Source organism: Leguminivora glycinivorella, chromosome 21 (genome assembly GCF_023078275.1).
Source record: "Leguminivora glycinivorella isolate SPB_JAAS2020 chromosome 21, LegGlyc_1.1, whole genome shotgun sequence".
Taxonomy (NCBI): domain Eukaryota; kingdom Metazoa; phylum Arthropoda; class Insecta; order Lepidoptera; family Tortricidae; genus Leguminivora; species Leguminivora glycinivorella.
In genome coordinates this window covers 6583986-6609642 of record NC_062991.1, presented here as the reverse complement: position 1 = coordinate 6609642, position 25657 = coordinate 6583986, and the positions used below count along the sequence as shown (strand labels likewise).

Below are 25657 nucleotides of genomic sequence, written 5' to 3'. Positions count from 1 at the left end.
TAAACCCGCGACCCGCGAATCCAATACCATCCGTACCAAGTCAAAGGTCGCTCCAGTTATACTTCATAAAAACCGTCCACGGTTAACCCTCTAAAGGACCCTTTCTTAAGTTTTTTGGCAGAAAAAAACTCAGCGCCCGACCGCCATACACATTCAGAGCCTGGCGGCTGAGGCGCGCGGTCGTATTACGTCACACGCGATACTTTCACGACTTTTACGAATTTTCCTAGTCGCCAGTCGCAGGAAAACTCAAAAGGTCCGATTCCAAATTCAAATTTTCAAACGTCCGAATTTTTGTGACTGGCCAGTGTTTTGTTTATGACGATGGGTGTAAATAAAACCATTGTTTTAAATTCGACATTGTTATTAATTGTTTAACTTGGATCTAGGGTTTGTTTTCGATGTTACTTTGTTGGGTATAAACAATTGATAGTTTGCGCGGCGCGCGTTTTTACGAATGTTTTTTGCGCGATGCATGGTGGGGGTAGGGTGGGGCTTGCGTTGACTCGTCCCTCTTCTAGCGTATTTTGATTTAGTTTCCGAGTCTTACGCGGACGCTGCGTTTTTTCAGTCGCGCGTCGTCCGCGCGGCACCGACCACCTTTTTGAGTTTTCCCGCGTTAAATTTTTCACGCACTTTTCAGGTTGGGAAGTTGAACTTGTGACAAACTGTGTTGTGAGTGACTATACTGTGACCATTGGTGACTTGTGCTGATCTGGCTCAAATTTGGATGTCTTAGATTAAGGTATGTTTTTGTTTTAAGTAAAATAAAGTATAAGTAACTAATCAAGTCTTCTGATAAGTCGTTTTAACCGCATGTAAACATATTGATAAACAAATAACACATTATCATTGAAACAATCCTAAAGTAGTTATTGTTATGAAATACTTTTACTAATTGTATGTTAATTGTACTAATCATATAAATATTGTATTAAAAAGGTTAGCTCTCGATCGGTACATTTAAATACGTCCAATATTTAAAAATAAGATGCACTTAAGGATATTGATATATATTGAATTAGTTATTAATACCTAAATAATTGTATTTAACTTTATTGATGTAAAATAGTAATTAAACCTCTAATCTTTACTTTATCATTAAAATTTCATCTCCTTAATTAAAACTAGATGTTTATTTGTTTCTAATCTTAGATAACAAATAAATTAATTATATTTTCTACCTTTCACTCATTAATGGATCATAAAACTTACCTGATAAACATATGAAGTAGTTGTTATGTTCAGGAGCTACGTAAATAGACTGACAGACAGACATATATATTCTTACTACTCTTATTAGATTATGATTGATCTTCTTGGTTTGGTTTTAATTTGATTTAATATCGTTACAATGTAGAGATAGATTTATTAGAAAGATCTGCAGTACATCAGATGGAGAGTTAATGGATTTTATAATAATTTGTCTATAGTTTAGAACTTTTTGTAGATTTACTTTTAGATAAAGTGTTGGCATTATAGTTTCATTGATGCTGACAGGACTCTACGGAGGTATTTTGAAATATTGCTCTATCTTTGGGAGAGGAGGGTTTGTTTTGAACATAAAAAATTATGAATATAGTATTAAAGAGGGTTGATACATAAAAAATCATATAATCTTTCTGTAGATGTGTTACAAATGATACGAGTTAATTGTTCACGTTGGTAATTTTTAGGGTTAACTAGTCAAATCCCGAATTTATCGGAGATCTACTGCGGAATGGAATGAGTATCGAGATGAACCTTATTGGTTGTAAATTAGAATTAGATTTGTTTTTGTAATTACCATAATTAAATTAAATAAAGTACCTACATTATTGCTGCATAAACTTTTTAAAAGTTGGTATCATTTGGAATAATTAACAAAAATTCATAAATCGATATGAGAAAAAATCTTATCATTTCAGAGGTTCTCTACAAAACAAGATGATTTCCTAATTTAGTTTACTTTGGAAATTAATATCGCACTTAAAATCCACCTAAAGTATAAATCTTATAATTACCTTATAAAATTTATCGGGGAAATCTCGACTGGGGGGCAAATGTAAGTAATCCACTTTTTCCATTATTACTCTATGATGTTGAGTTCTACATGTATCCACTGAACACGCCTACCATATATAACCGGTGGACACTATTTAATAATGCAAACATTGTAAAACATGGAAAAAATGGACCAGTTACATTTGCCCCCAAGTCGAGATTTACCTTACCTTAGACAACGTTTTTTTACAACTAATAATCATGACTTTATACTGATTGAAATCAGGCAAGCCATTTTTCGAGCATCTATAGTTAGTATTAGCTTTATCAAGCTATCTGCGGGTCAGCGGGTGAGAGATCAAGTCAATACTGTATGAAATTCAATTTCGAAGCTTTCTATTCACTACATCCGTGTGGAAGTGAAAGAAATTGTTTTATCTGTGGCATTCATGTTTTTTTTTACCAAAGAATGAATTTTACAATCTATCTGAGATGTGTTGTCTTCGGTTGGTTATAAAATAAAACTACGGAAACTGATTATATGGATGACAAGGGCTATATTTGACGAAAAAAAAAGTGTTCCTAGTTATACGACCGGTCTGGCTCAGTCGGTAGTGACCCTGCCTGTTGAGCCGCGGTCTTGGGTTCGAATCCCGGTAAGGGCATTTATTTGTATGATGAGCACAGATATTTGTTCCTGAGTCATGGATGTTGACAAACAAACAGATACACACACTTTCCCATTTATAATATTAGTTAAATATTATAGTGAGACACCTTAGACAGATCAACCTAGCCCGAAACTAAGCAAAGCTTGTACTATGAGTGCTAGGCGACGATATATATTTACTTATATAGATAAATACATAGGTACTCATATACAATTATATCACACAAATAAATTCCCTTACCGGGATTCGAACCCAGGACCGCGACTTTGCAGGCAGGGTCACTAATACGCTCTAGGCCGGACCGGTCGTCAAAGTGTATTCAAATTGGCTTAATATTACTAAGTATATTTATCAAACCAATTTTAGCTCGTCCCGCTTGCTTTATTAAGTAAAATTTTATTGTTTAAAGCAATTTAAATGCACGTTTCGTTAAATAAATCCGTTACATTATTTTGACTAAAAAAAAAAAACCTTACACTTGTAAGTGGCGTGGCAAAAATCTTATCGATTTTTGTTTCATCCCACTTCTGAACTGTTGGGGATATTACCAGGTTGATGATGAAAACTATTACTTGTACCATCACATTTACTTTATTCACTTATAACAAACATATTAACAACCAATTTACAATAAATAATTCAAGACTTCTTCACTACTACTCGTCTGTACTCGAACTGGCCCCCGTCACTGCTTGTCCGCCATTTTTATAACATTCCAACATGGCGGAAACCCAGTGACTACTATTAGTCAATTGATATTCTTTAATACTTTCATCATAAATGACAGTAAGATAAATCAAAATAAGGCATTAATAAATAATTACTCTAACAGCTCAGGTTTCGTCGCGAAATGATAAAACAAGTTGACTTTATAAGCTCGTTTCGTCAACTTACTGTTGTGGTTCAATTGCAGGAGTGAATATATTGAAATTTACAGAAAAACACCTATAGAAATAATTGTCATTTTATCAAGATAAATTATATTCAAGTAGCGAGTAACTACCAAGAAACTTAAATAATTCAAAATTTTTTTGCCGCTCGATCAATTTACAGATAAAATATAATAAGTCGCATGTTTTTCTGACACGGTTTATAAATACTACTTAATATTTTTTGTTTATTACTCTTAGGAAATAGACGTATGGAAAATACCATAAATGGTAGTACATAACATATTTTTAATTTTTTAATGGTTAATAAAAAATAAACACACGTGAAGTTTTCATTTAAAGAGTTTAAAAAGGAAAAATAGTCAAGTTCAAAAGAAACAAGATTTATTTTAGACTAGCTTTTGCCCGCGGCTTCGCTCGCGTTAGAAAGAGACAAAAAGTAGCCTAGGTCACTCTCCATCCCTTCAACTATCTCCACTTAAAAAATCACGTCAATTCGTTTTCGTGAAAGACGGACAAACCGTTTTGCCGAATGAAAGACAGTTTGGACAAATATAACAAATAAAACAACACACACTTTCAGCATATTATAATATTAGTATGGATTAAGTAGGCCTTTTTATTTATACATCTAATTATTATTTGATCGCTGAAATACCTACTTAAGTTCTTATCATACTATATTACTGAAGATCTCATAAATAAAGGTTCCAAGACATAAACGGGACAAATCAATAAAGATGTAGAAGCCATTCGGAAATGGATTTTTAATTTAACATTTCCGGTGTGTTCGGAGTCTGTCTCTGTTTCTATTTGACATAATTATATCATTCTATTATATTTCATTTATTTATTTTAAACAGGTCAAACTTATTGCATTCTTAAATCACAATACATGTTAAATATTTCATTTTCAGTACAGATGGTGTTTATTTTACGCACTAGTGCGAGAAGTGGTTCATTATATATCAGGTCGAAACTTCGGAGGTCCATCTGTACTGAAAAACGTCGTTCGATACACGTGCGAAAAGGAAATTCGTAACTCGTGTCGATTTAAACTTCCTTTTTTCCGCACTTGTATCGAAATGTACTATTATACAGTCATATTCATTTTTAAAGATTGGCTCATTAATAAATACATAAATGTTGCTAATAACTTTATTCGTGAACTTAAAAAATCCTTAAAAAATATTTTTAACGTAACTTGTGACATTTACATTTTTATGATTTTTTAAAGGACTTAAATTTTAAGAACAAAGTACTACAATTACAAACTTTACATATGCGTATAATAATATATTTTTAATTTGACAGTTATTAATGATCTGTACAAAATCGTGTAAGTACTGCTTAAGCTAAAAAAAATGGAATATAAAAACTATGTAACGTACATATTACATAGTTGAGCGCGTTAATTTTAAAACTAAATTCAAATTATTGACTCAAGTTAGCTATTTTATTTTATACTAGCCACCCGCCCGAGCTTCGTACGGGTATCATACGGTCAACCAATTTGAATCCTAGGCCACTCTAGAACCCTGTCTCATTTAAACCATGTTCTATTTCATAAGAAGTCACATTGACGTTTACTGTGCAAAGGTTCACAGTGGTATCATACATATAAAGCTTCCCCTTGAATCACTTTATCTATCAAATAAAACCGCATTAAAATCCGATGTGTAGTTTTAAGTTTTAAAGATAGACTTAGGTACGTAAAGTTTTATTGATAGTAAGTTTTATTACGCACTCAGCCAGCATGAAATAACAACAACCATATTAACATGATGCTATATATTATATTATTCTCAGTAAATTCTACTAACAGAATCGAAAACGAGTGTTCATTACCATTAGATTTAAAATTACTAGCCGCCCTTTTTCAAAAACGGCGAATCCGTTCGATATTCAAAAATCGGTTCCCTATTGATAGACTACAGACACAGTATAATATTTCTATTGTCATATTTTTATGGTTTTACACGACATAGAACGCGCCTCTTTCTATATTTGATCGCCATATTACAGAGCCATATTCCAATCTCTGCATTATCCCCGAATCTAAATGTCATTCACTTATCAAACGTCCTCCGTAGGTCGTTCGATCATTCGTTCATTCGGTCATCCATTCGCTCACTGACCGGAAGCTGCCTTATCAAGCGGGGATATGACGTCAGAGCTACGTGAGCGTTATAATAATAAATATATTTTTTTCTTGTGAAAACAATGAAACCGGGAAATGTTTTAAGTTCGAAATATAAACATTCGTTCGGTCGTTATTCCTTGTTCTTCCGGCTGTGGAGTAATTGTTACTTATTTTAGGGTTCTCCGCGAATTATAATATTAAATTAAACTATATACTTTAAAAAATAATACAAATTAAAACTAAGTACAAGTTCAACAGATTTTTACTTCTTTGTGTAGTTTGTTTATCTAAATAAAATAATAAACAACTCTTTTAAAAATAGTTTTTTGCTTCGATAAAAATAGTAATGGTCAAATAAGTTTGTCGCTGGAAAAAGACGCGAAATTCAAAAGTTCTATATACCTATGGTGAAAAAAATTGTCGCTTTTTTTATTGTGAGATATGACTTGATAAACTAATAGTTTTTTTTATGGGAATAAAAATTATGAAATTTTTATTGATATAGGTATTTCATAGATTTTTTAATTTGACTTTGATATATTCAGAAAAATTCCAATTATCCAACCGTAAAATGTCCATATAAAAACGGAATAAATCTAACAGCAATCAGTTTGTTGAAATCGTACAATCAATCTCAATCACGGTAGCCACTGGAGGTCTTTTATCTCTCATATGTGGCATTCCTGCTCCGTAGAGTCCTTATGCATCACGTCATCAATTCTAACAGATAATCTGATAAAAAGGACATCATTGAATTTAAAGCCTGCGGATCCTTTTGTGATCGAAAGACACGTATTCGATTATGTTTGATAACAGTGCCTGAGTGTAAACTGAGCTGTGTTACTTTTTGATGTATAAATAAATAACCAGACCTAACGTGAAATTGGTGTAAAGGAGTAATCTAGTGGTATTCCTAACTGAACACCTTATACGAAAAGGGTTATCGCGTTCCTTTAAAGCCTAATAATAAATAATATACGAGTAGTTACGTATGACATAGGCTTTTTGATGTTTCATAAAATATTTTTAGTATATATAAATATGTATATACTAAAAATATTTTATGTATATATAAGCTTCAGTAAATATAAATCAAATAAAACCATTTGGTTTTTACAAGTTTATTGACATACAAATTCAAAATCAGTGTAAAAATCGAACTTTTAAATTCCAGAACAGTGGCCCCGTCAATCGAACGTAAAAGATGAAATAAAAGCCGCCATTTTAAATTTAATATCCGAATAGTCTCACGGGCGTAGCGGGAACTCATTCGTGTGTCATAAATTTCCACTTGTAATTCCACGAGCATTTCCAATAAAAATCACATTTCCTAATTTACTTCTAATAAAGAAACGAGAATAAACATCGAAATTCTAATTAGACTTAAGCCCTTCTTGAAATACAAGTATATTGTGTTTGAACAATAGCCTGAGTCATACGTGATTCATTTATATCGAACGCTTAAGCGGTTTCCATAAAACTGTGTTCGATTTTCAAAACCGCCGACGCGGATTCGATTTTCGTAAATCGAACGGTTAATTCGATTGTGATTGTAACGATAATTCGATATTGGAAAAATTGTTTTCAGTTGCCTTTAGCCTATTATGTTGAGTGATTATTGATTACAGTAGTAGTTACAAATGCAGTAGTTATTTGTAAATGTGAAATATTTATTTTGTAAACTGTGTTTTGTAATTTGAAAGGTTTTAAGTAGGAAATAATAGAATCAAACGTTGTATTATATATTGATAGTTTGTTTATTATTTTTAATGGCATAAGATCCATTTTATTTTGCAAATGCCAAAATTATTTTAGTAAATAAATATATCTAAAAGATAGTGACTTAATAGTACATTGTGCAACAAGGGGAGGAAGTTGAATATTACTAACGAGAGTAAGTTAAATCGCGACGGCTTGCCGGAGCGTTTTAAATACTCGAGTTTGTAATATTCATACTCCCCGAGTGTTTTTCATCACACTCGCAATGTAAAAAATATGTAAATAGATGTAAAAAAGTTAAGTACGGTACAAGAAATTTCATTATTCCCTTGGGAGAACGATTTTTCTATAACTCACGCTCCGCCTGCGTGCAATAGCACATTTAAAGTGCGAGTGTGATGAAAAATTGATTACGTAGCTCACTAAATAGCCAATAATGTATGTAATTTATGTTTCTTTGGAATTGAATTAAAATTTGTAGTGGGCCAGCGCTTTTGAATGGCTATTCTAATTTGATTTACTTATGCAACCGGCGTATGTTTTGCGGTCATAAACTTATTGGAAAATTACGATAGATCCTGGTTAAATAATAACTAATATATTACTGTAATTATTCAATTTAAAAAAATACGTTTGGTTGTGGTAGAGCAAGTATTACAGCAATTCCCGTCAACTTTGTACAATGACACGTCAGCAAATTTTAATTGATCCTATTTTGTTACCAACATTTAGTAATATAATTCGACTTTCGTAAGATATATACAGGATAATTGTTATAATTAAGAAAATATAGATACTAGAGAACCTTAATGACGAAATAAAACTTAATAAAATCTCAATTCATCAACAAAATCTTGGTAACAAAATAGGAATTAATAAAAACAAATTTAACTTTTCCCTTAATTTTTGTACAAACTTTTCGAGAACTGCTGATTTAATAGGTAGTTATTAAAACTGTCAAAATTGTAGGTATCTGAATATATGTCATACGATCTCTGAGACAGCCGCAGACGTACTCTAAGATATTTTTTTATAGAAAACGTTTTTTAGCGTTTCAATCGAAGCTTACCTACTTGAAAACTAAGATTTTTTAAGTAACAAAATAATTAAGTAAAATCCTTTATCATTTTGTGCCAATAATCGTAAGACCGTTTTCACATTTCCGATATCGGATGTCGGAAGGATTTCAATAGAAAAAATCCAAGATGGCGCCTGTAACGTATGGGATATCGGTCCGACATCCGATATCGGATCGGATAATGTGAAAACGCACTAACACGTAATATGTGTTACGCTCGCCCGAACAACTACATACATATTATGTATGTAGTTCGACAAACTTTATCGCATCGGTGCGTCTTGCGTCCCTATCGCACTTACAAATAGCGCGAAAAGGACGGCCTGACGTTACATCGTTTATCACGCGACCATGCTTGTACTGGTATCAACACACGACATACTCATCTGATGTCCGTCCTTAAGGGGCATTCATCAGCCGTCTGTCCGTCCGTCTGTCACTCGGCCCTTCTACGGTCTATATTAATTGTTATTTACAATTGTAAATCGTCCGCTTATTTTATTAGTTAATCTTTAAATGGTAATAATTATATTTGACGTTTATAGATAAAGGAGTTTTATTGATGTTTTTGTTGTTTTCTTAGTTTAATGTCTTTACTAGACGGTGAATTTTGTGCAAAAAGTTTGTTTCTTTCCAATAAGTTTCGTCCCCACTTGGATGTTGTAATAGTATTATTTAATAGAAAAGCATAGAATATATATACGTATATTTATTAGTAAACACAGGCAAAATATTACATAATATAACAAAAAGGAATGAAAATACATCTCAGCGTGTTGCTGGTAACTTCCAGCGTTGATCTTCCGAAGTTGACTTGACGCGACAAATGCTCACCTGGGGCCCATATCTCGAAACTGAAGTTACAAGTTACAAGCGGAAGTCTCTTTAAAACTTGTCACATTAGACATTGACAACCACTTGTAAATTGTAACTTGTAGCTTTGAGAAATTGGCCCCTGTTCGACATTTTCACCAATTCGGTTTTCGACTTATTTACTCAGCTAGCACATGATTGGTGCAAAAGTATTTCACAGAACCATAGATTACACGTCTTTTTCTAATTGGATTAAATGGACAATCATGTGCAAGCTTTATAGAGAAGTGAAATAAAATTATTTCTCAATTACAATGCTAGTTAAAACAAATGCCAATGCGTGGTATAGACAAAATGTCAGATGAAATAGTATTTAGCTGTTATAAAGGTATACATTGAGTAATAATTAATAGCAGAATCATTACAAAAGAAAATGTTGTAATGGAAACGTTTTCACATTATCCGATCCGATATCGGATGTAATCTATCTTTGATTTTTGTCTTTGACATCCTTCCTACACCCGATATCGGATCGATTTCAAAAGGCTCAAAAGTTTTTAAGAGTTTCCGGCAACTGAAAATATTCTTGCATATTGTTATGATTCTCTCCCAGTTACTAATGCATATGTAAACATATTTCTGGTCTAGATCTAGGCACAATCAGCGGTTATTCGAAGGATATTATTATAGCCCACTTCCGTAGTAAATTAATGTTAAATGGAGCTGTTACGACAAACGGTTTCCTTTGCGGGCGATGGACAGACTACCGAAGGTTTTATATGAACGGTGAGAATTTGTGATCTGTTTTACAATAATGGAATAAAAAAATAAATAAATATTTTAGGACATTCTTACACAGGTTGACTGAGTCCCACGGTAAGCTCAAGAAGACTTGTGCTGTGGATACTCAGACAACGATATATATACAATACAAATACTTATACTTACACAAATTAATGCCCTTACCGGAATATTAGTTGAAGAAACTTTTATATGAATCAAATTATATTATGAAATATTTTGCTCACCCTCAAGAGCGACCCTTTCAAAGATAACATATACCTACCGGAGAATTTGGGAGTATACCCCGGGTAAGGGTAAAGCAATGGGTTCGATCCCAGGTTAGACTTCTACCACAATGAACCCACAGAAACTACTGGTTAATTGTGTCATGTCTGTATTGCGTTTAAATATAATACTTTATGTTGATACGTCTATTTTATCCATAAAAGTAGTTTTATGTGTAATAATAAACCTGAGCGTTCGGGAAACGCGTTCCAAATATTGATACATACTCGTAGATCACAAGTAGGTTGAAGGACTTCGGTCAATCAACTTTTTTTAAAGTACGTGTACCTAACAAAAGTTTTTGAAAACATATGTATATGTTCCTTTTTCTATGTAAGCTTTACGTCAATAAATAATGTTATAGCAAGTTATAATTATTATAAAACTGTTTGGTTCCTAATCATTATATCAAAATGCGCCAAGAGAGACTTATAATATGAGTTATTATAACGTTCATAAAATATGGTTGGTTCTAAATTTATATTAATATATCACAAAAACAATATGAATGAATTTATACTCTGACATTTTAAAAGGTTACTTTAATTACACATATATTAAATTGCTATAAATTTCAAGGAATCAATTAAATATTTTTTTCAATTGCACCGTTATTATTTATTATTAATGTTGAATTATTTAACAATCATTTTATTATTTATCGATTACTGTACATACTTTTTTCAATGTGTCATAAAATTTAACTGCATAAAATATGTTCATCAATTTCAGGAATATTACTTACAGTGGTTTTAAACCCTTTGATTTGTCCAAAAATTACAGATGAAAGATTTTTTAGATCTTAGTTATGCCAATTGCCAACGTTGTAGATACAAAATATCGAACAAACCCGATTTGTCCCGACAATCGTAATTATGTTAATAAAACACATTGCAAAATCGTGCATTCATTCCCCCTCTCGCTCACACATATGCCGTCTCGCTCCTCACACATGCAATTGTCATAAACCAATTAGTAAACAATTCTCACCCTTCGATACCCCAAGATAAGATCCAATTTAATCCGAGCACGTAAAACGTGAAGGAATCCAGCTGTGTAGCAACAACTTGCAAGTCACAACTTTAGGTTGTTATACGTAAAGTTTAAATTCATTTGAGTAAAGGAATCAATGAGCCAGCCGCGATGAAATGCGAAATGGATTATTTTTTCAAAAATGGAATTAAGAAGAGACAATAACGCTCATTGTTTTAAAGATGGCGGACGGGACGGGCTCAAATATGAGATTATTACTAAGCCCGCGTGTGCCTCATGAATCTTATGATAATTTTATATCATTGTACGGTACCTACAATAGCGACATTATTTTCATGCAAAGAAGGAAATGCTTGATATACTGGTCGGTATAAAACGCGACAAAGAAAGCCATTCAAAAACAGGAAACGTGTTAAACTCCGGTTTAACGCGAAATAAAAGATTTATTTATATGCAATACACGTTGTGATTTTTGCTAACGCGGTTTCATTTAGCATACAATTTTAGGTTCTCGACTCGTTTTGGTAAAAATTGTAATTCTTACAGCGACTCGGACTTTTTGACGACATATTTCAAATAGATTAATACAGACAATACAATTAAAAACAGTCGCGAGTTGTTAACGCATTCTCCGTTTTTAAATTCGAATTTCGAATTGGAATCGAACAAATTATGAACGAATGAAGCGGGCCGTTTCTCAGCTGCTTGGGCAAATTAGAGTGACGTGTCACACGCTTCCAGAAAGCTGAATAGTACGTTACGAGTAATTTAAATAGAGCGATCCCTCAATTGAGGTTAATTCCCGTGTTTAAGGAATATGAAGACTTTAATTAGAGACGGGCGTACTTCGCTTTGTGTAAAAGACATTTGATATTTCATTATTAAGCAATTTACTAATAGTTTAGTTCCCGTCTAATAAGAGTCAATAAAAATCAATTTGGGCACTAAAATGAGTTCCCGTTCAAAACTCGCCCATCAGACGGAAATCGAATAAAGAGCACGTTTGCTATCTACTTACATCACTACAAAGTTTTTACAGAGTCGTGATCCGACTTTTTGTGGAGAACACATATTCAGATGTGTAATGACCAATCTCCAAGCGTCGGACAAAAAAACGATACAGATCATTCGAGGCATTAATGCATCAGTTACTAAACCGTCGGACGCATGCTCTCGCATCCTTAACACATTCATAATAAGAAAAAGACGTTCCATTTTCAAACGGACGAATTACAAACACAGAAGCACTCCCGCCGTTACTTTCGGTTCATATTCAAATTTCTGTTTTGAAAATAGAATAGAACGTGAGCGATTCTAAATTAGAACTGCGTAGAACTTCCAGTGATTCAAGGAACTGCATTTTTTGACAGCTTGCGTCATTTCATTTGACACCAACAGGAAATTATCTAAATACCAACCGTGAAAATTCTTGGTTCACTTCTAACCGCTTATTAATTAAAGTTCGATCCACAAACACGGAGGCACGAGTGCTTTTTACTTTTTTTTAATTAAGTCCAAAACATGGAAGTCTAGTTCGTGCGGGGTCAATATCCTTAAGAGAGTACATAACGTCCATTCTAATATGGACCCCCAAAATATGAATGTGTTATTAAATAGCCGGTCGCGTTAGGCGGTCGCTCGCTGCGTGGTCACCCATCAATCAATGGGATCATATCATATCGCCGCCGAAACTGGCCTCTACGTCTAACATTATGATTTTATAAGTTTGAGTAATATTTTATTCAAATCGTTGCTTGATTGAATGTTTCGGTTTGTAACTTTAAAGAAAGATGACCGGTAATAAATAATATTATCTTATTAACTAGGTGGTTAAATCATGGAAAGCTGTACCGATATGCAATTTTAAATAATTTTTTGTTCGTTAAACATATGCGCTTTTTTCGAATTTCGAAATGTAACGGTAATAGATAAAACGCCCAGCATTATCAAGATGTATTCCAGTCAGCCATCTCCCGCCCGTCATAATCCATCTCGGCTTCGATATTTGAATACACTCGGATTTGGAACGCGTTCGTAACATGAACTAACTTCGTTTCGTTTTTCAATTGCTTCACTTATATTTTGAATATAGAACGATGGTTTCGAGATAAAGAAATCTGTTTCGTTTTTTACTGACGTTCGAAATATGGAATTTTAAAAATAACAGTCTAGACATTTACTGTGTAATAAATTTGTATCTATCGAATTGTTTTAAGTCGTTTAAGGTGTGATAGAGAAATCGTAATTCAGTGATTCAGCACGCGTGTTGTGTTACGTAAGGTATTGTGTATGTGTTGCTGCTGAGAAAGGCTTAAGTTCTCTAGGTTTGTAGTTGCATGTTGGCCATTTTTGATAGCGTCGCGTCGGCAGTACGAGGAGGCAGGCACGCGCCTGATCCACGTATTCGCAATAACCCGGGGTGGCCCTCGCATTCTTTTACGCGTACGATAGCTAAATAAAAAAAAGGTTGACCGCCAATGTCATGTTGCTAGGTGTTTTTTTTGTCGTATTAACATAAAATAATTAGAATCACGATCTGTCAACGGGAAGGTGTTTTATCGATAATGGATTGGTTCTTATTAAATGTGTCGTTGTTGTTTTATGAATATATTTTTGGCTGATGAATAAACTCGCATTGTTTCGTAACAAATATTTAAATAGCATGAACTTAAAGAAGGGATATTGCATCATAGGTACATTCAAACACATAGCGTAGGTACGACTTAATATTCGCTATGAGATCGCTTACATCTAGTTAGATTCTTACAAGTCCATTAACGAGTCTTACAAAATAATCCAAAAATTTCAACAAGAGTTGCCCATCTAACAAATAACAATAAAAAGTAATCAAAAAGAAACATTCTCACCGGGTGGGCTTTTACGCAACAATGATTATGTGAAACTATACACTTCTCCGTGCTTCGGTAAAGTATGAGATAACATTGTTAAGGACATTAAAACAGAAATCTTTCAAAAACTAAAACATTAACTCTTGCGCAGGGTCAGAAGACAATGCTCAATGAAGCCCCCCTCCTTTTACTAAGGGAGAGGGAGGGGGGTAATTATTCCCCGCTAGACGGCAACCACGCCTTCCATTGTCGCTAAACACTACTCACGATCTAAGTGACGCGACTAAGTTCCATTTAATTATTATCTTATTCGAAAATGGAATGCATAGTGTTGGCTAAAGTTTGAAAATCGTACACGTATGGTCTATGATGAAAATTGTACGAGTACTGGCCGTTTGTAACAGAATCGAATGCGAACAGAAAAATAAAAAGCGAGGGACTTTTTAATAATAGTTTAAATGCGAATGATTTTGTTACTACATATTATGTTCCTGAATACGTTTATAGTCACTATTCTAGTATTTTCTTACAAATTGACTTTAATAAATACTTCCAACAAAAAAGTTTTCCTTATTTCCGTACTTATATTATCTTCATTGATTATACATATTTTGTTTGTATATTTGTCATATTCTTCAAAATAACAATTTATGTGATTATTATGCATATTTGTATGTTTGTTAGAAACTTAAACTCCTCACTTAGTTTAATGAATGTGACAGCACGAAACCGACATCTGTTAAGAGTAATTGGTCTAACAAATTGTTAAATATTATTAATGAACGTAAACGACAGTAATCGTAACAGCAACGGCTTTTAGGATTAGAAGCGTAACTAGAATTATGACATAGACTGTGACAAAAATGCAGCCATGTTTAAAAAAAAAGGATATCTAGATAACTTTAACACTTAGGGCTAAATCGTAGCACAAATAAATGTACAGAAATAGTCATGGTGACTTTTCTAACAACTGTCATTACAAATTTTTCAATGTTTACAAATAAAGTTTAGAAAGTCATTTTCGTTCGAAGTTTTAGCCTCTCACGGAAAATCCAAATTTAGCGCCTTTTACATGGACAAAGCTTGTTCGCCAGAGTATAATAACCTTCGCTTTACAGTACATGTGTACAAAAACAGTATAAACCGATCATCTGTCTGCTTAAAACACGGCATACATCTAACTTATCTCGTGCACTCAAAATATCTATTTTTAAGCCAAAACTCCCCATTGAATGGAGCAAATGTAAAAATTTCATATCTCGAACAGTCGTTACGAACAAATGATTGATTTTATTACTCCGTTCCCGGATTGATGGTTTAAAATACTTTTGTTCCATTTCGACTGTTCCCGTCCCACAAATAATGTTTATTCAATTAAATTATGCTTTTAAAATTGACGTTTTTATTCGCCCGCTTTTAGTTCGTTCGAAATTCGAATTAGAATATGAGAACGGATTTTATTGTTGTTCTAAATTCAAAGTTTGGGCGTGTCATCTTATTTATTCGATTCTTTGTGTCGTTAATTCTGTTTATAATTTTATTGTCTGTTATAAAGTAGTCTGATTAGTCTCATTGCAATGTGATAGTTTTATAAATATGTTGACCATTTTATAACGTCATAATATATATAAACGCTGTAAAAAGTACACATCATCATCCTTGCGTTATCCCGGCATTCGTCGCGGCTCATGAGAGCCTGGGGTCCGCTTTGACAACGAATCCCAAGATTTAGCGAAGACACTAGTTTTACGAAAGCAACTGATGTATTCTAACCCGAAGGGTAACTAGGCCTTTATTGGAATTAGTCCGTTTCCTCACGATGTTTTCCTTCACCGAAAAGCGACTGGCAAATAAGACATTTCGCACATAAGTTCTAAAAAGTACACATATCACTGGTGTATGATTTTGATGTACATCTTTACTGACGGCATTTAGATATATTCGTGCGATTCTCGTTACATTTCTCAATTTGTTTACAAAGTAAATCATAATATACGTAAACTGATCACATTCGATTGTAGAATCGATCATATTTTGAAACTGGATCCACGTTTACTCATAAAAGCTGAAACAAATAAATAACTCTGTTAGTCACTTCGCTGGAAATTATCATACTTAGTTTCAAAACGTCTGAAGTTCTTAATAACTTCATATGGACTAACTACTTTTCAGAAATTGCTATCTTTCAATCTCCTGTTTATGCATCAGTTTAAGAAGGTAACAAGTACGAAAACAGTACAAACTTATAAGTCGTTTTTCTTATAGCATGTTTCTTTGTGTCTGCTCTTTCTCAATATTGGAAACACATCTGTACGCTTGATGCATTAAATAACATATTTGTGGATGAGCAAAGATATTGAAATTTGTTCTGGGAAATTCAAAAATATTGATGTGTATTTTTGTTGAAGATAAAACAATTAATGTTATAAATTGTACACATAAACTTAATACATTCCAGACTTTGAAAATTTGAATGACGAATAAAAATATGGCTACCTTGTGACACAAAAACGAAATACCTGAGCTCATATTTGATTCTTTCCCAGAAAAGGCATTTATATCTATTCGCATAAAAATAGAAACAAGACAGCGATTTCGGGCGAATTATTGAAATACTGAGAAAATATCTATGGTATCCACCATCCAGGAAAAATTACCACACTTGTGCTAACTTATGTCACATAAAATTTGGCTATCAAACTAACGCTTTAGTTCTAGCAGATGTGGCTCACTCCTCGATTCTTTCGCCGAGCTACAAGTACAGGCCGGCGGCCGCGAACTCGCGGCCCATTCACTGCTGACTACCTTCACGCAGCGCAATAAAACTCAATGTCGGCATTGTCGGCTACTGGCGTGCGGTCCGTTTGCTAATGTAGGTAAGAATTTAGAATGGCGGCATTTTGTAAACATTAAAGGAGTGAGCCTTCTGTACTTGTACTATTATAAAACATATTCTGTGGTTTTAGTTAGGGACACAATTCTTTATTTATCAGTCATCTCATTTTCTCGGATGCGTATTGGACGTAGTGCGAAACCGCTCTTATCTTCTGGATATGTAATTATTAAGTTCGGTGCAGTGTTGGAGGCTTGCTACTAATGTTTAAGCCCCAACGCAAAAACGACGGGGGTGTTATAATGTCTATCTGTCTGTCTGTGGCATCGTAGCTGCCGAACGGGTGAACCGATTTAGATTTATTTATTTTTTGTTTGAAAGCTGAATTAGTCGGGAGTGTTCTTAGCTATGTCCTATAAAAATCGGTCCACTATGTCGTGTTTTTTTTTTAATTTTGTGGTTAGGTTAGTTAGTGTAGGTATTTACGACTATCATTCACCATGGTTATAGTGATCTAAATGATTCATTTGAATGATTTCCTAATTCATCGAAATGATTCATTTGGACGTTTATTGGGCGTGACATTGTACAAAACGATGACACGACGGTTTGAGTACGGAATGCTTATCAAAACAATTTTACAGTGAGCGGGAATTATGATCTCCAAGTGACAATGTTGAGATGAAGCGGATAGGAGAGGTACTTATTCCCAGGCCATTCTAGAACCCTATCTTATTGACACCGTGCTATTATTTGCCACAGAAGACCCTTTGACGTTTACTGTAAAAAGGTTCTACAATGGCCTAGGATTCCAATTGGATGACTGTACCATTTTGATAATCAAGATATTGGTTTTAGGTTAAATTTCGACGAGTAAACTCTTGAAATAAACGTAGTAAAATTTTGGGATCTACAGGTTAGGAAGGTATTCCTATCTTCTAAGGTTTCCACCTCAGAGATGTGTAAATGCATTGCATAGGTAGTTTGAAATTTCAAACAGTACCTATGCAAGGTACTGTTTGAAATTTTTATATAGATTTTCTTAGAACCATACGCACTTTCTTTCCATTTTATAGGTAAATGATTAAATCTCATTAAATTCGGCGAAACATCAACCTTTGAAATTCTATGTTAAGTGGATCAAAGATATTTAAAATATCTTACCAAGCTTGAAAGTCATTTATGTAAACCGAAGATGAATAGATTAGTAATAATTGGTCTGGTAGCAATCGGTTTTCAATAAAAATGAATATTCCTCAATCGCGCCGAAGCGCTTATGAATCTGGCCCGCAGTTTTTCGCTCCGTTCCACACAGCAAATTAAAAATGTAAGAATTCTCGCTTGCAAAGGAATTTATATTTTATTTCATTTCATTAAATCCGCCATCTTTTGTTTCCACGGCCGTTCCGATCGGAATTCATATTTTTCTGTGTTTTGTTTCGGTTTGCGAGCCGAGTATTGTTTTATTGTTGTTCGGCGTTCGGCTCCAAACGGGTATTAATTATTTTCTTATTTTTGATGAATGCGCCCGTCAAATTTTAAGACGTCTTTTAGTGGCGATTAAGAGTCCGCGATATAATTTGGCTTTTAGAAACTCAATCACGATTTTCATTAAAATTCTGCGCTGCTGTGGAGTCGTTAAAAAATGAGATCCGATCATCTCTAAGTGAAACCGTTGCCAGTCAAGATTAGGCGAGTGAGGTATGCTTAAACTATTAGACGCTACGTCGACTCCAAACAGACAGAGATACGTATCGTTTACTGAAAATAATACGTACCTATCGGGCGTAATCTGACATTCGTATGAGCGTTGCGCAAGTGACTTTCCTTCTCCTACAACGTGGATTATTTGTTACTCATCAATCTTAAATAGACGCGGCCGTTCCATTGTTCCCGTGACATTTAGACGAATTTATAAATACTCTGCGGAATAAATTCTCTCACCTATTTATAAATTAAATTATTAACCGTCCGAGTACATTATTACCGCGTTCGAAAATGGAACTCAAACGTGTCGCGTTTCGAATACGCTGCAAATTTATTCCAAATTCAAATTGTCGCATTTGAAATTGGAATATAGCGCATTCCTAATTGTTTGTCGTTCGCTCGTCGCTCTGGCATTTTGGCAACGGTCTAGCTCTATCGCCTGCCTTTTCGTATTTCGAATCGCTTTGTATTCGAATTTAGAAAAGCTGATTTTGCTTTCTTTGTGTGTATTGTGTGCAAATGTAATTGTCGTTGCGTCTGTTATTGCGAGCGATAGTTCGCCTCCATAAAGATTATGGCGTATAATGCCGTTGCCGGGTGATGAGCAATGGCGCTTCTAATAGTTTATTGCCGTGCGCATTTTTCGCATTGTTTTCCGACAGCTGCCGCTAGCAGACATTTTATATACCGACAACACTTTACAGGAAGTCTTAATGACTATAAGAATGCTGGTAAACAGAAGTTACATGTAATGTGATTTGCGCGGCCAAAGTGTTTCTGCCAAAACTTCGTATTGGATAATGACGTGAAAATATTGTTTTGTTCAACTTTAATGACGCGTTTACAGAACTACAGCTGTTCAACATGTGTGATGAAATGGGAAGATTGTAAAAGTCAATCATATGTATTTGCAATTTGTCTAAAATATCATATCTTTTGCAGGTTATTGTTAGTCTGAAATTGTTAAATGTCTCAAAATTAAAGTAATAAAACTGGATATTAAGTAGTAAAAACATGTCATAATGGCTTTGTACCTACTCTGAGTATTCCCACTTTGTCAGTAGGTACTAAGAAAAATGCGGCAAATTTAAAAATGTAGACAAACATTTTTCTCTTGAAGAAGGCAAGATAATCATCTTGCAGTTTATCAATTCTAAAAGATAAATTAAATCAAAATACTTAAAATCCAATAAAAGCCTAGACTAGAACAAACTAGTAAGTAGTTAATTGTAATTAATTAATTGTTAATTGTAATATTGGTATATTATTATATTTGAACCCAGAAACAATTTAAAAAATCCTTATTATAAACACAAATTAAAAAAAAAACTACTTATTCCATTTTCGAAATTCGACCGTTAACCTTTCCAGCCAAAGCATAATACGTTCTAGAATTAATTTCTAAACAGTATGCGCTCGAAATAGGGCGGCTTTGCAATCATTTTAGCTCTGTCTTTCTGAAAATTGGCAGCGTCCTGAGATCTTTTGCGAGCGGTATTCAGTTGGGAAACCGTTGTATCGCACGACCAGTCTTACAAGACACCTGATGCACCCCCCATTGGCTCACCGCACTATCGGATACAACTAAATGAGTAGTCCAACTTATATTGGACACGTTTTATAAATAAAGTGCCCTGATATGCGAATAATAGGTAAGTTTGTTAGTGTGCGTTCGACATGCGTAATGTACTCTTGATTATTTTATTTTCGTCTAAGCAGTTGCAGTCTTTGTGTGACAATAGATTTTATACGAAATAAATTCACTAATTTTAAACGATTTTGGTAAGTTTAAATTATAACAGAAAGTTTAGATTTATTTTTCTGTAGTACTAAATAATGTCAGCACAACTAGTACAGCCCTATTTTATAAAAAAAGAAACACTGAAACCTGAATAATGGAAACTAATCTACAACCTTTCGAAACAATAGGGCTCGTACAAAAAAAAACCATACCATAAACATTCATTATTAATTCCACTACAATTTAATACCATAAAGAGAAATCGAACAGAAAAAACCCACCAACGCCGTCGCGCGGTGAAAATTTACATTTGTAATCAGACCCATTAATGTCCACAATAAACTGCATTGACACGCACTAGAGCGAGACAGCGCTATCGCGAGAAACAGTGACGGAGATATCTCGCGAAGTCGCGCCAGACACAATAGAGGCGCGAGCGCAGCCGAAGCGAGAGCGCGCTGGCGCGCGAGAGAGAGACAACTATATTTCTGTTAGTTTATATTCCGTTCAATAATAGTTGCGTTTTATGCGTTTCTGAAAAATGCACAGATTTATGTTTTGATACCGCGTACTCTATTAATGGGAGAATTGTAATGTATGCACAATTAAATGTGGATGACAGGCTAATGCTGGCCCTGGGGTTGTGAGGTATTGCGATAAAAGATATAATTGTTATAGATATTTTAACATTTTTGTCTTTTTTGGGTTTGATACATGAACCGGTCCATGTTAATCTGATTTCTAGGTAGTACCTATTTTATTTAATCTTATTTTAGTTTTAAAAATGTAATATTAAATCAGAGTCACATTTCACTAAAACAATACATAGTTAATATCAGAATGGTCTATAAATTAAATATTTAAAATAACACAAATGATTATAAATAAATAGGATTATTTAACTTTTTATATGAAGACTCTGAAAAGTTGTATTTATACCAATGAACAGTATAATTTATATTTATATTTTGATATTCTATGAACTTTCTGTCTTAAAATTATAGCACTTTAAAATAACATGTTTGTGCAATAAATCAGTTATGTCTAATTATTTAATAATGAATATCAGAAACCTACAAAACAATGATAACCCGCAACAATATAATGAAGTGCACAACAGGTGCGTCAGGAATCCGAAACAAACGATTAAAATGAAGTACGCCGCTGGTATTTTCGGACAAGTATTATTTTCGGACAAATGTCGCGGTGACTTTAATTAACTGCGATATTAGATAATTGTGACGTGAAAATATTAGATTGCATTAATTTATTTAATTGTAAAAAATATTTATGGACTTGTATTTTAACCTAATTTAAACAGTGCAATTTTCGTCATTTTACAGAACACCCGGGTAGGTATTTCTTACCTGTTCAAATAAGTACTTAAATAATTATAGGTTATTTTTCGATAGGAATTCATAAAAGATGCTGCTGCCAGTATTGCTTATTTTAGAAGCTCTGTCAAAATTGTATGATAAGGTACAGCAGGGCAAATCTCGACTGGGGGGCAAATGTAACTGGTTTATTTTTTCCATGTTTTACAATGTTTGCATTATTAAATAGATTGTCCACTGGTTATATATGGTAGGCGTGTTCAGTGGATAGGTTTAGGTACATGTTGAACTCAACATCATAGTGTAATAATGAAAAAATGGATTAGTTACAATTGCCCCCAGTCGAGATTTGCCCCGCTGTAGCTTACGTAAAATTATGTTCTTGATATAAATATGACAGTTTTAATTATATTTTCAGTATTTTATATATTTGGTAGGTAATCCTAGATTTACGATGAAAAAATATCATTCGCGAAAAAATAGTACCTGTACGTAAGTCCGTTTTCACATTATCAGATCCGATATCGGATGTCGGAAGGATTTCAATGGAAAAAATCCAAGATGGCGCCTGTAATGTAATAAGATATCGGTCCAACATCCGATATCGGATGGGATAATGTCTATAGCCTGTGCCCAGCAGTAGCCTATATAAATATTAGGCTGGTTATTTATTATTATTAGGAAGTATAGCTCTATCAGCTATATTATTGTTAAATAATGGTGTCAGTAAACGTTACTACTTCAAGTTGAGTGTGCAATAAATACAATCGCAAATACAAAGTGTTGTCTAAATGATGACACAGTATTGTAGCCAACAAATGTTCTAGACAAATATCTGAGCTTTAGTGGTTTGACTATAGAGTCTTGTTTAGTTTGATATTCCAGATATACATTAGATAACTGCTGTAAGCGCCAGTATAACATACTTCAATGCAGATTTTTTTTCTTTTGCTGACTCTGGCATTCGAATTTGCATACTTCTAATCAGCCAGTCGCCTTAAAAAAACCTACCGTTGCTTCTCTTTGACACCTACTTTTTGATTTTTTTTTTAACTGCGGGGTTACAATAATTATTATATGGTGAAGTCACTAATTAGTGACTTGTTTATGACTCGTTCAATGAGGATATATCTCACTGATTAGTTTATATTAATATCATATGGGTATCTTTCAATTCATGTATACCTAAACTTTCTTTACCTACTTTATTTCATTTCTCGAATCCCTTTTGAAATTCGATGCTTTCTTTCCTTACTTCCCAAGATCTTGAAATATGTTCGCCGAAAACAATGATTTCCGAAAATATTTCTCATGACAAGACGTGGAACCATAACATTTTAAATTTCGTTTAAATTTAAAACCTTTTCTCATTTTTGGGCAAAAATATGAGCCATATAAATTTTTACGAGCACACCGCAGAAAATTGCTCAAAGTTACAATTTGTGGGTTCATTCAATGCTATTTAGCAGAACTCACATCACATCCAATAAAACATAAAAACGGATATCATTCGAAATTCGAACATTTCACTCCGGGTTCAAAACAATCGTTCCAAATTTGAACGGATTCGTAATTAAAAATTCTAAATTCAAATAACACCTGGTCTTTCTTTTTACAAATACCGTGTAATGCGTAATATTATGTGTCTTCGTCTGGACTTCCTGTAATCATGTATCGTTCCGACTTTTTGCCCATTTGTGTAACCATTACCTCTTCTCTTAGAACATTATGGGAACATGTTTGAAGACTTTGAAGTAAGGGAGCAATGTATTCTGCTTCCGTCGATGCACCCGCCGAGGCGCCGTCACCACATGTGCCCCTTTTCCCTCGCCAAGGACATTCACCCTATTTTTTTCTTCCTCGAAACCGATCGCTTCCTTTGATTTTTTGTTGGAAGATTTTTATTCGATTTTAATTGTAAAGGGTTCGACTTTTTTCTGTAATGTTGACAAGTCATTTTGTTTAATTGTCTTATTGTATAAATTGTTAACTCATCTAAAATGGTTTATGAAGCTTACCTTAATATCAGATACTTTAATCATTTTATATGTTTTTATTGAAATCTAAGCTCTGTTTGTAGTTTTTGTATCAAATGAAAATATTTTGTAGATTTTTAAACCCGGATTTCTCTAGACATCCTCGCGTACTTATCGCAACGCGTATATGCCAATTCTGAACTGCAAAGCTTCTCTTCATGTATTGAAAACTCTAGTAACATACATCTGCGTTTTTGTTAAACTAAATCCTTTAAAATTGTTGATTGATAAATAATAGCGGCAAATCCATGATTAAAATGAACCCTTTTTCAATACAATCTTGAATCCAATTCATCCGCCCGCATCCATCCCAAAATACAACCCATTGTACTAAAACACCAAAAAACACCCTCGCCCTAAGTTAAAAATGTTCGAAATATTAAAATAGTCAAAAGAGTTAAATTTAAAAAGGGTGGAGGAAAAAACGTAATACCAAAACTAACACAGCTGAGTCTTACAACTGCTTTTTGTTCGAGCGATTATGGCGCTGCAAAGCGCTTTCTTTAGACACATGATGTTAGAACTTGGAATGAACTACGAACACTGTACCGTTTTTTTTTTTAAATATAGCCCTAGATGCGAGTCCTTTAGGATTCTCAATTAGGTGCGTTTTTTTCGTTAAAATATTAATTATCGAATTTACATCGACGAAGCGCTGGTAGACTAGCGGTAAGTACAATCGACTTTCGTTCCGGAGGTCGCGGGTTCGAACCCAGGCTCGCACCAATGAGTTTTTCGGAATTTATGTGCGAAATGTCATTTGATATTTGCCAGTCGCTTCTCGGTGAAGGAAAACATCGTGAGGAAACCGGACTAATTCCAATAAGGTCTAGTTTACCCTTCGGGTTGGAAGGTCAGATGGCAGTCGCTTTCATAAAAACTAGTGCCTACATCAAATCTTGCGATTAGTTGTCAAAGCGGACCCCAGGCTCCCATGAGCCGTGGCAAATGCCGGGATAACGCAAGGAGGATGATGATGATCGAATTTACATCGACTAGGAAAATTTAAAAAGCTCTTAACCTTAGCCAGAATAAAACCTAAATATCACAATACAAAATTAAAATGTTACCTCGCGCCGTTTGTTCGTTTGTTGAAAGTAAAAATTAATAATCATTCGTATTCGAACCATGCCCGCATAATTTTAAAAAGCGAACAAATTTTGGACAAGAACAAAAATCGATTGAATAGTGTAATGTTCGAAATTCAAATAACATATTTTAAATCCCATGCATTGTTCGGATTAAAAAGCGTCCTTAATTTACAAAACGTCTTATATGCCTGTAATATGCATATCAAAATGAGTTTTATCATAATCATAGAGGGTCCAATTCTCAAAATGATGCAATATGGAGATAAGTGGTTAAAACGAGTGTTCGAAATGATACAATAGGGCGGCCCGTGACGAATCCAATTCAAAAAATGGAAGGGTTTCGCTTTTCGTTCTAATTTTAAAAAATGAATCCTTGCCGAGTGATTTGAGTGATTCGGAAGGATTGTAGGATTTGTAATGCGAGAGAGAACCATTTAAGAATAATAGAAATAGGTAGGTATACACTATAGCACATACTTACCTAATTTTATGCATGGGTACAGAACAACATACTATAATTGTTACGCTCCGTCTTGCGTGAGCGACGGGCGACGCGACGCGACGCGACGCGATGCGACGCGATGCGACGGCGATGGCTCAAGGTCATCGCGTATCCATCGCGCGAAACTTCGGCACTAGCATTTTGGTGATTAGAATCACAAGATTCGCCGTCTTTCACAATGTGCAAATGGTCTAGCGGGTTTGACT

At 34.1% G+C, this 25657-nt stretch overlaps 1 protein-coding gene across 3 annotated transcripts in view; it reads left to right on the top strand.

Moving 5' to 3' along the window:
- Positions 1-249: 249 nt before the first annotated feature.
- The window catches only part of LOC125237448, a 121096-nt gene continuing 95688 nt past the window's right edge, over positions 250-25657 (top strand). For 2 of the 3 annotated variants that reach the window (XM_048144527.1, XM_048144525.1), the window contains exon 1: positions 568-745. The gene's annotated coding sequence lies outside the window, so the exon portion shown is untranslated. Of the gene's footprint in view, positions 391-567; positions 746-25657 lie in introns of those variants that run through there. The other variant, XM_048144526.1, reaches the window with a different exon arrangement.